The 11,398-nt window shown below is 41.4% G+C and overlaps 1 pseudogene; it reads right to left on the reverse strand.

Moving 5' to 3' along the window:
• Nucleotides 1-201: 201 nt before the first annotated feature.
• On the reverse strand, nt 202-940 carry LOC101563987 (annotated as a pseudogene).
• Nucleotides 941-11,398: the final 10,458 nt, after the last annotated feature.

The raw sequence follows: 11,398 nt of genomic DNA on the forward strand, positions 1-11,398 counted from the left end.
TTAAATTTTGCTGAAGAAAAGGTAAAATTTGTATTTATTTATTCCAAAACCCAATTTTTTTTATTTTACACAAAGGTATAAAGGTCAACATTCATTTGCAAACCTAAGTTTAGTCATAAACTTTTGTCATAAATAATCTACAGCTTTGGTAACAAATCCACTTCCTGTGGTTGAATGCACTGGAAGTATCCGAAGCACTCTCTACCCCTGGGGGTTCTGCTTCTTAGAGCTGCAGAGATGGATCTGTTCTGGATCCTTCCTCTTTTTCTTTTTCTCTTCACAGGTAGGTGATTTTGTGTCTTTTTTCTTTTTCTTTTTCTTCAAACAACTGAGAAGACCTGGGACCATTTATTTTCTTGCATTATTTTAATCTTCTCTGCTCAGGATTTTTAGTTAAGCTCTGTTCTTCTTTGAGTTGTTCTATGCTTTCTTTCTCATGCACTGGGATGAACTGACCTGACTCTATGGCTTTAACAAAGGCAACTGTTTGGGGAGAGGGTTTGTCCAAGACTATAGTATTCTAAATAACAAACATGAGAGGAACTCCAGGCTTTACTTTCACGGATAAATTCTGGTCCTGTGATGCCACAATATAATGGTGAGGGTTTCCCTCTTCAACCATGGAAAGCGGTCAGTTGGATCCACTCACTGCATTCCTAAAATGGGAACATTTTCGAACCTGACATTTGTATGCAATTAGCTGCACCCATATAAGTTCTTTCCCAATGTTTCTAACTTCTTTTAACACACATCTGGGTGTGCACAGCTGTGTTTCCCCCTTCAGGCCACAGGGTACCTGCTCCCGCAGCTGGATGCGGCGTGGTAGCGCCGCTTGACAGACAGTGCCCGCCAACAGAATTGGGTATGGCTCGCCTACACCACAATTGCTGCGAAAGTAGCCAAGATGCTTTCTGGAGCATTTCTGCCTAGTGATCTTCATTCTTGGTTTAGGCAGACCGAGGCCACTGGGCCGAGAAACAGCACTGATTTATTCAGATTTCTTCTAAAACAAAATTCTGTAATATGCAAGAGTCATTATATCCTTTCAGGTGACCATAGAGTATTTAGTTCAAAAATATATTTATATCAAGCCAAAAAATTATATTTGCCAAATTTGAAAAGAATAGAGATGTATTATTTAAAAATCATATCCTACTTCTTATCATTAATATCCAGAATACACATTTTTTCAAAGTTTCGACAGGAAAATTAAAAGCTGTATAGAAATTTTGCCAACTTAAATACATGTGAGCTTTTTTTTTTTTTTTTTTTTTTTACTGGGGATTAAACTCAGGACCCTGCACTTGCCAGGCAAGTGCTAATTCTACTGAGCTATCTCCCTGGACCTTTAAAATATTTTTTTAAGTTCCTTCATAAAGAAACAGGGAATGTATAATACATAAAAAGTCATTGAATAAGTAAATTAGATATTGTTAGGAGGTAATAACTACTATTAAATTTCATAAGATAGAAATTGGGGATAGTATAGATAGAGAGTATGAACGTAACTTTTGGTAGGGAGAGGATGATTCCCAAGTGGAGGATTTAAAAGAGGTCCATGAGTGAGCCCTGCAGACACAGAGCTGAGTCCCTGTGCAGGAAGAGCTGGTCTGTGGGCCTCGAGGCAGTATCTCAGGAGCGAACAAGGCTGCACGGCAATCGAGGAAAAGTAAATGGAAGATGCTAGTAGAAGTAATACAGATGCGAGGGGAGATAGGACAGAGCATACGGCATGAGCCATCTAAGATATACAGCTTTTACTCTGAGTTTTTATTTTTAATTAAAGAATCTTTATTTATTTATTTGGTACAGGTTATCACTACGCAGCTCAGACCTATAGTGATCCTCCTGTCTCCGCCTCCCCAGCTCTAGAATTACAAGTGTGCACCACCACGCTCTCTTTCGGTGGCCAGCATGGTGCGCCCCGTCCTGGGACCTGCACAGCATGCGGCACTGGGCATTGAACCTGTGTCCGTGCACTTGCCAGACAGCCACTTAGATAGCTGCTCTGTCTCCCTAGCCCTCACTTTGAGTTTTAGACAAATAGGTTACATGGTCTAACTTAGATCTCATTGTAGTAAAAATACAGGGAGGGAGCACAGAGAGCAGTTAGGTATTTGCACAGGCAGAGTGAATGGTGGCTTGCAAAGAGAGTGGCGTCATTACTGAGACTGACAGAAGCATGAACTTCCATCAAGAGCAGCCGTTGCTCAGCAGTGAACCAACTGAATAATGATAGTCTGCTGAAGCCGCCAGCCACGGGCTTGAGCAACCTACTAGGTGGTGCCGAGTGCTGATTAAACATTGTTTGGTGAGCTCCTAAGCCAGGTAGGTCCTCAACAGACTAGAAAGAACAGTTTTTGTGGCCTAGAGCAGTGGCTTGTGTGAACAGCCAGCTCGGGGCTCCTCCACTTATTTGGCACCATCCAGGGAGTCATCTTTGGAATTCATTAATTGACCGAATCCATTAATAACGCTCTTGGCTCCTTCTCTCAGGAACCCACTTGGTGTATTTCCTTATAGTGGGTTTCCTTGCATACTTAGGGAAAGGTAGTTTATAACCCTTAATTTTCAATTCATTTTCTATACAATTTAGTCATGTTGGTTTTAGTGCTGCTTGCTCGCATCGGTATAGCTCTTACAGATAATACTAATAGGACCACCTGGTGAAGTGGGAAAGGTACATGGAGAAGTAGACAAAGAAAAATAAACATTTACAGGTTAGAATCCATAAGATAAAGCAAGGACACATAGTAAATGAGAATATAAAAATTGTTATTCAAATTTCCTATTTTTATTTTGAAAACTGCTCTGCATTGCTCTAAGGTATATGAGTATTGGCCACCTGCTGCAAGAGAAGCTGAACTCACACGTGCAGAGAGAATCACACTGCATATTACTGAGCAAATAACTATTGGTGCCCAAACCAAAAATATATATAAAAAACCCTACTCCAAAAATGCATGTGGTGGGCCAGGGAGATAGCTCAGTGGAGTATGTGCTTGCCTGGCAAGTGCACGGTCCTGGGTTTGATTCCAGGTACCATAAAAAAAAGAAAGAAAGAAAGAAAGAAAGAAAGAAAGAAAGAAAGAAAGAAAGAAAAAAAGAACGAAAGAAGTGCGTATCATGCATCAATGAGGTCTTATTTAAGACACAAAATAGGAAAATTAAAATTCCCTCAGACAGCTTTTCTTAATCAGTTTACTCCCTGTCAAGTGGAAAGAAACAAATACTCACTAACTCAGTACCTGGAACATGAAAGTGCATACAACACTTTCTGTATTCTTTTGCATTATTCTTTTTCCTGTACCAGGATCAAACGCAGGACCTTGCACTTGCCATGCAGGCACTTAAGCAGCTGAGCTATATCCCCAGCCCCACTTTTGTATTCTTAAGGGTAATTGTCTTTAAATTTTTACTTAAGGTCACACAGGCCGCTACTTGGAAATCACTCCACCTCGACTAGTGACACTACACAAAAGGTTTTGCGATGCACCCAGACGTCATCCTACTGGTTCTGCCATTAGTCCATGAGTCTGATGTGGTAGCTGAAACACTTGTCAACCTGATGGGTCCGAAGCTTAGCTGAATGGGCTCAGAGGCTCCACTCCCTAGGGCATGGAGGGCCTTCCCCAGAGCGACTCAGCACTTATAGGGTGCACAAGGGGTTGAGAAAGGCTTTGCAGCACAACTGTTTGGAGGAGCTTGGTCCATTCAGCTGCACCACTCCAGAGGAGCTTGGATCTTCTCAGCAACCACCACCACCTTCCTGGAGGAGCTCCGGTCTTCGCAGTTGGTGTGGAAGGTAGACAAACTGGCTAGAAGCCTCAGATGCTGACCTTCCCTTCGCTCTTCTCTGCTTTCTGCTGCCAGGAACTGTTGCTCTCTGCCATTTGTCACTCTGCTTAGGAGCCAGCAGAGAATAGATTGACACTGCCATAAACTGTGAGCTAAATGATCCTCTCCTTCCTTCATTTTGAGTGCCGGGTATTTTGTCCCAGCAATGAGTGCAAAGTGGCTGAGACATCTGCCCCCCAACTGTTTCATTGCCCAACACTCCTCCTTTTATGCCTTCAGGAGCTTCTTGTCCACTTATGATGGCTGTAATTGTTCAAGAGGTTGGGGCGGGGGAGAAAACTGCAATTAACAAAAAAATTCTCCTTTTCCCAGTCTCACACGTTACAGTGTGAGCTGTGCTCCTACTACAGTCTCCTGGGTCAGAAGAACCCAGACCCTGAACTTCAAGTCTTAACTGCATAATAAACTTTGAGTTTAAGAAATTAACACTGCACAATCTGGAGCAGCCATGAAGGCAAAAATTTAAACTATAGCTCTGTGAGAGCTGAAGGAGGGCCCTCTGGCATACACTACTTTCAGGAGGGCTGAGCATTTCTGTCATTAATTATGGGAAAGGCCACACCCTTTTCCAACCATGAGGCTACCCATATATCCCTTCGGGGCCCAGGAAGAGGACAGCAGCCTCATGCTTGCACCCAGCGGCGAGCAGAGTCACAACATCGTGCAGTGCGTCCAGCTTTCCTTTGCTCACCATTCCCTTCAATAAGATGTGGAGACCAGTGGTGAGAACCAACGCCCAGCACAATTTCCAAACCTTCACGCAGGCATCGTCACACTAGATTTCCTAACAAATTGAATCCATTTGAAAATGTACACAGAATTAAACTGTTTCTGTTGATCAGGCTATGTGGTTATCCCATGGGAATATTACTTAACCCAACACCTTCCTTCAGAAATCTCTTGTCTTACCCATATTCAGAATATGAATTTAGGGGCTGGTGAGGTAGCTCAGCAGACTAAAACATCTGCTTAGGTAAGTGCAGGGAACACCATGTGATTCCCGTTACCACATGCCTTGTCAGCCCTGCCCCCAGGGTTGGCTGAGCCAGGGAAAGAGTCCCTAGTGGCGCATACCTGTAATCCCAGCACTGGGAGGGTTGAAAGCAGCAGGATCACCATGAGTCCAAGCTGCATAGTGAGACCTTGCAGCAAATATATATATATATATATATATATATATATATATATATATATATCAAGGCTTTCCATATACTAAGGCCACTGTCTAAGTTTTCATGATGATACTACCATTAGCTGTTGTAATTCTAGGTGTTAAGGATAATTCCCAATTCAATCATTTAACTTCTCCAAATATACTATACTAGTCTCTTAAATAGGGAACTCTACAGAATTTTTAGTTTTATTAGCCTCTAGGCACACATTTTTAACAGTCCCATAATGATACATTTTAACAAGCTGAAATTCAAGTAAATTAAACATAACATATTTTGGTCATCAATCAAACATCAAATGTTAATTTTAGTAGATGTGACTCTGTTATCCCTGTTTGACTATTTACAGTTTTTAAGACTTCACTCCTTTTCCCCATCTGCTCCATATCCAGACAAACATGTTGATTGGAGAGAGAGAGAGAGAGAGAGAGAGAGAGAGAGAGAGAGAGAGAGAGAAACAAAGAGAGACAGAGAGAGAGAGAGAGAGAGAGAGACAGACAGACAGACAGAGAGTGACAGAGAGACATAGAGAAAGAAAGAGATACATACAGAGAGACAGAGAGAGAGAGTGAGAGAGGGAGAGACAGACAGACAGAGAAAGAGAGAGACAGAGAGTGACAGAGTGACAGAGAGAGAGATATACAGAGAGACAGAGACAGAGACAGAGAGAGAGAGAGAGAGAGAGAGAGAGAGAGAGAGAGAGAGACATAGTTCAACTCAAAGTCTTCTGCCTGTCACTGCGCCTTGTTTTCTCAAGCTATTTTGACTGCATGGGGGGCTGCTCTAGCCTTTTTTGGCAGCCTTACTATGGAAATAGTAAATATCCGCATACTTACTTCATGAAAGTGGACCACATCAGTTTCAGCATCTGATACAAATTTCGGGAGGGGAGATGTGAAGAGGTTTCACTACTTTCCAGCCCCAAAAGGCATCTCCCACTTTATGAAACTAGTGAGGATCATTGCTATGCCAACCACCAGGAAAGGAGTCCATACACTGAGCCACTCCACCTGAGCTACTACTCTTGTTGCCTGGCACTGGTGGTCTTTTTAGTTGAATCCAGTGAGACTGAAGACATCTGCACACAAGTTATTTAAACTAATTTCGTTAGCTCCAGATGGTGCTAAGAGATCAAGGAGCTGCTCATCTAAAGCTCAGGAAAGCTGTTCCAAAGTGACAGAGGATTCACTATTCCTGCTCCAGTGTCATCACTGTGAAGGAGCCCAGAGGTAACCCACCCGAGTCCCTGCACCTCAGGCATCATGGACACTGTAGTGACATCCTCAAGGACAGCCTACTTGTAGAGGAGAAGAGGCCAAAGCTCAGGATTTCAGGGAAGTTTCTTGGAGATAAATGTGTTATATTCCTTAGGAGAAGCAAAAACAGGGTCTGAAAGATTGCAGAAAGTTCCTTCCTATTTTATATGGCTACATTTTCCATCACATTTGAGAATCATTCTTCAGAAATAAGAGCAGAAGGGTGTAGATTTAACCTTTTTATTTATTTTTTGGTACAGGGTCTCCCCGCACAGAATGTATTCAGGATTGAACCCGAGTCATTGTGCTTTACAGGCAGGTGTTTAGACTGCTGAGCTATCTCCCCAGCCTAGAAAGGTGTAGGTTTTGTGGGCTTAAGGACACTTGCAGAACTCTCCAGAGAAACTGCTTAGCAAGGTGAGGATAATGAGGAAGATGAATTCTTAGAGGACACAGTAAAGGCCTCAGGAGCGATTTCCAGCCACAATAACTGTCCTGGTAGTAGCCTTGGCCTTTTTTCGCATATAATATAAATAACAGTAAGTGAATTCATTTTTAATATAGTAATTTCCTGACCAGGAACTGTTACTAAAACACTGTGACATATTGCATCATGAAAAAGATATAATTGGAAATGATTGTTGAAGTCTTACAAGTGTTCATTCTGGGCTAACCTGCTTAGGTTGCAAGTCTGACAGTTAAACAAATTTGTCAGGAAATTTGATATGGTAAGTAAACTAAGAACTGGAAACAGACACAAGCCCAGGCCCTGCAAGTGTGTGGGAGAGCTTCTGAGCTGTCCTGGGCTCACTGGACCAAGCTCAGGCCCACCATGTACCAGAGAACTTTACGCCATTCTCTGGACCTCCCCCACCCCTCCAGAGCCAACCTGAGCCTGCCCTGTGAGTGAGAACTTCCACCGTGCTCTTGAGAATCCTCCAGACCCACCAAAGCCCAGGCCCAGAAAGTGTGTGGAAGAGCTTCTGTGATCTCCTTCCCCCCCCCATACCCCTCCAGACCCAGCCAAGGCCCAGCATATAGGCCTGGGGTGAAAGTCTGCAACTGATGATCCTGCAGTGAGACTAGGGTCACAACCATGCACCTACTCCAGCATTTGAACATCTTGCCAGAGGGGCACAGCAGGCTCACCTCTAAGGGCAGCAGCAGGAAGGAGCTGAGGACACTAGCCAGACCCAAGCCAGGCACAACTGGATGAACTAGAACTTGGGATATCAGTACCTGAATTTTAGTTGGTGCTAAGGTTACAAATGCACCAAAACTCTATAAAAAAAAGTCAGAGATCCAGCCCTGGCCCAGGCCCAGTGACTGTGTGGGGGAGCTTCTGGCTACCCTGTGCCTGTGAGAACTGTCTGGTCCAAACATCAGGTGCAGTGTGACAGCCTCTTCCATGCCCTTGGGACACCCCCTCATCACTCCGCAGGCCCCCTGAATGCCCGCCAAGTGAGTACTTCTGCCGTGTTCTCAGAACCCAAAATCCAGCCCTAGCTCAGGCCTGGTGAGTGTGTGGGACAGCTTCCCCTCTCCCCTATTCCCCCTTGTCCCCTGCAGCTCAGGCCTAGCATATAGGCCTGGGGTGAAACTATGCAGCTACAGTTCCTGCAGAGAGAGTAGGGGACAGAACCACCCAGCTAGTCCAGGAGCAGAACATCTTGCCAGAGAGGCACAACAGATTCACTCCCAAGGGCTGCAGTAGGAAGGAGCTGAGTACAGCAGCCAGACACAAGTCAGGCACAACTGGATAAATTCAAGTTTTGTAGATCTGCACCTGAATTTCAGTAGATGCTAAGATTATAACCGCACCAAATTCTACAACAAAGGTCAGAAGACAGTGCTATACAAAATGACAACAAGAAGGAGCAAAATGCAATCTCAGACCACAATCCCACCCATGACAAGTACAGAGGACACTAGCACAGAGCAAATTGGAAATCACACAGCTGAAACTAATGAATGAAGAGCTTCTGAAATAAAGGAACAACTGCAGAACGATATAGAGGTACTTAGATTGGAAATAAAAAAGAAATCCCTGAATTAATAGCACCTGCAGTAAAGAATCAAATGCAGAAACATATGGAGGAAACTCAATGCTCACCCAGAACAAGTGCAAAGGACACTAGCTCAGCTGAAATGTATGAATTAATAGCATTGAAAGTAAATAAGCAGCACCAAAAGATATAGAGGAACTCAGAGTAGAATTAATTTCTGAAATAAAAACAGAAATCTCTGAACTCATAGCATCTGATGACAACACTACACAGATTACCAAAAATGTTCTAGAGAGAGAACAAAATGATCAGAACTCCAAGAATGAGAACAGAAGGAACCCACTAAATAGGGCAAAAAATTAAACACAGGACAAAAAGGAGTAAACAACAGCAGGCAAATAACATGTCAATTGTAACTCAATACATCTCAACTATAACTATCAATGTAAATGGACTCAATTACCTATTAAAAGAAATAGACTGGCACAGTGGATTAGAAAACAAAATTCAACAATATGCTGTATACAAGAAACACACTTTAAGAAACTCATAGGCTGAAAGTAAAAGGAATAAAAAGAATACTACATGTCCCAGCACCTCAGAAAACAGCAGGGGTAGCAATCCTGTCCACAGACAGTCTCAACTTCAAACCAAGAATGATCAAATGAAACAAAGAAGGCCACTATATACTGGCTAGGGGAAAAATTCAAGAGGAAGATGTAACACACATAAATGTATACACACTAAACACAGGAGCACCCAACTAAATGAGACAAATCTTAATGGACATGAAAATTCTAATATCCAATACCACAGTTTTATCAGGAGAACTTAACACCCCCTTATCCCAAAAAAAATAGGTCAACCAGACAAAAAATTAGCAAAAAAGTAGCAGAACTGAATCAGAGCTTTGAACAAATGGATTTAGTGCACATATACAGAGTGTTCCACCCAACAACAGCTCAATATACATCTTTTTTTTTTCAACTGCACATAGGTCATTTTCTAAAATAGACCGCATACTGGTCCTTGGGTCATGCTTATGGATAGGCAAGAAAACAGAAGTCATCCCATGCATATTATCTGACCACAAGGCAATGGAACTGGAAATAAATGACAAAAGAAACCAGAAAAAAACCTAAATACATGGAAATTAAATGACACCCTACTCAGCAAACCAATGGGTCACAGATGAAATTAAACAAGAAATTCAACAATATCTACAATACAATGAAAATTCAAGCAGGACTTATCATAATTTATGGGATACAATGAAAGCAGTTCTCAGAGGGAAATTCATAGCTGTGAACTCATACATTAGGAAAACAGAACGGGAACAAATAAACACTAATGTTGCACCTGCAGCATCTAGAAAAGGAAGAGCAAACCAAACCCAGAGCCCAAAGACGGGAAGAAATCATAAAGGTTAGAGCAGAAATTAATTCAATTGAGAAGAAGAAAACAGTTCAAATAATTAACGAATCAAAAAGCTGGTTATTTGAAAGAATAAATAAAATTGATAAGCCCCTAGCTAACTTCATCAAAAGGAGGAAAGAAAAAATTCAAATACAAGCAATAAGGAATGAAAAGGGTGTTATCACCAAGACTCAGTGGAAATTCAGATTATCAATAGCTACTTTGAGAATCTTTATTCTCACAGAATAGAAGACACAGAAAAAATGGACAGATTCCTAGAAAGGTACAAATTACCAAAACTGAATCAAGAAAATATAACAACTCTCAATAACCCATTAACTGCCAATGAGATATGAAATGTAATAAAAACCTACCGACAAAGGAAATTCCAAGTCCTGAAGGATTCACAGATGAATTGTACTAGAAATTTATAGATGATATAATCCTAATGCTCCTCAAACTCTTCAAGCAGTCCTCCCAAAATCTTTTCTCAAGGCAAGTGTTACACTGATTCCAAAACCAGGAAAAGATACAACTAAAAAAAGAGCTGCAGGCCAATCTCCCTCATGAACATAGTTGGAAAAATCCTCACTAAAGTCCTACCAAATAGAATATTACAAATCATCAAGAATATCATACAACGTGACCAGGTAAGATTCATTCCAGAGATGCAAGGATGGTTCAATACATGCAAATCTATAAATGTAATACACCCTATCTACAAAGTGCCATATAGTATTTCGAGATAAGTCCTGAGGGGACTTTACTGACTGTGTCAGACAAAAAAGTTATATTCACCATTATATAGGTCTTGCTTTATGTTGTTCTTAACCATCCAGCAGAAAAGTGCAGAAATGATGTATGAAAAGTGAAGCCATGTTAATATGCTGAGCTGTGGAAGACTCGAGTCATCCGATTTGGACATTGCCAGTCCTGTGGATAACCCACTACTATTGTGGACTACACCGGAATATTTTGCTGAATTTATGCACCTGCAATATGTGGATGTCAATGGAATAACCATTTGTGACAAAACTAAACAAAAAAAGGTGATATAAATGAAGGACAATTTTGTATCTGTATTTACAAAATAGTTAGGATGGGTATATCTCTTACTTCAATAAGAAGAAAGATCTGTAGTAATAGTGTTTGGACAGGATATTATGTCTGCATCTTGTGCTATGAATGACTAGAAAGACAACAATATGCAATATATTAATTGTTGTAACTCTCCCAATAACCTGTTTTGAAGCTGTCACATTGCAATTTTTTTCTCAATAAAATTAATAAAAAATTAAAAAGAAGAAGAACTGGAAACAAATATTTTTTTTTCATATCTCAATTTGCTTTAGCAATTTAGCTAAATTTCTAAGTCTTTTATTTTTAGTGAAGAAAAATTTTAAAAAATATTAAATAGCCTTGCCATTTGAAAATTATTTTATAATAATGTTGTTTGTATATAAACTTTATGTTGGGTCAGCCTGATAGCTCAGCAGACTAACATTCCTGCTTATGTAGAGTGCAGGGGTCTGGTGTGCTGTGCAGGCCCCGCCCCTGGGGCGCACTGAGAGGCGATTGAGACAGGGCTTGGAGGCAGGCACTTATAATCCCAGCACTGGGAGCCTGTAAACAGAAGAATCACTACAAGCCCGACCTATGTAGTGAGACTGTGTAGACTCGGTATAGAAAA

The sequence above is a fragment of the Octodon degus genome, unplaced genomic scaffold (genome assembly GCF_000260255.1).
Source record: "Octodon degus isolate 3935 unplaced genomic scaffold, OctDeg1.0 scaffold00143, whole genome shotgun sequence".
Taxonomy (NCBI): domain Eukaryota; kingdom Metazoa; phylum Chordata; class Mammalia; order Rodentia; family Octodontidae; genus Octodon; species Octodon degus.